Here is a 769-nt window from a genome sequence, read left to right on the forward strand (position 1 = left end):
GACTGGGAACATTGGGATGGACTGGGAACGCTGGGATGGACTGGGAATGCTGGGATGGACTGGGAACACCAAGATGGACTGGGATGGACTGGGAGCACTGGGATGGACTGGGAACACTGGGATGGACTGGGATGGACTGGGAGTGCCGGGATGGACTGGGAATGCTGAGATGGGGCACTGGGAATGCTGGGGTGGGACTGGGAATGTTGAGATGGGGGACTGGAAACACTGGGATGGACTGGGAGTACGAGGATAGACTGGGAATGCTGAGATGGGGCACTGGGAGTGATGGGATGGGCTGGGAATGTTGGGGTGGGACTGGGAATGCTGGAAGGGGGACCCCTGGATCACCCCAATATCATCCCAGTGCCCCCAGTATCCCCCTGGGACTGACCCCAATATCCCAGTGACCCCAGTATCCCAGTGACCCCAGTATCCCTCCAGTATCATCCCAGTGACCCAGAGACATTCCAGGAACCCCAGTATGTCAGGGACAGTGACCCCAGTGATCCCAGTATCCCAGTGAGACTGACCCCAGTATCCCAGTGATCCTGTTATCCCACTTGCACTGACCCCAGTCTCCTCCCAGTGCCCCCAGTCTCATCCCAGTCTCCCGAGTATCATCCCAGTGCCCCCAGTCTCCCCAGTATCATCCCAGTCCCATCCCAGTCTCCTCCCCGTGCCCCCAGTCTCCCCAGTCCCATCCCAGTCCCATCCCAGTGCCCTCAGTCTCCTCCCAGTGCCCCCAGTCTCCTCCCAGTCCCATCCC

The 769-nt window shown here is 59.8% G+C and overlaps 1 protein-coding gene across 1 annotated transcript in view; it reads left to right on the plus strand.

The window, feature by feature from the left end:
• The window catches only part of LOC113981156 (alpha-globin transcription factor CP2-like), a gene marked incomplete at both ends in the record, with an annotated part of 5,255 nt that overhangs the window by 2,038 nt on the left and 2,448 nt on the right, over positions 1–769 (plus strand). The window lies entirely within an intron of this gene.

Source organism: Neopelma chrysocephalum, unplaced genomic scaffold (genome assembly GCF_003984885.1).
Source record: "Neopelma chrysocephalum unplaced genomic scaffold, ASM398488v2 Primary Assembly neopelma1_96195, whole genome shotgun sequence".
Taxonomy (NCBI): domain Eukaryota; kingdom Metazoa; phylum Chordata; class Aves; order Passeriformes; family Pipridae; genus Neopelma; species Neopelma chrysocephalum.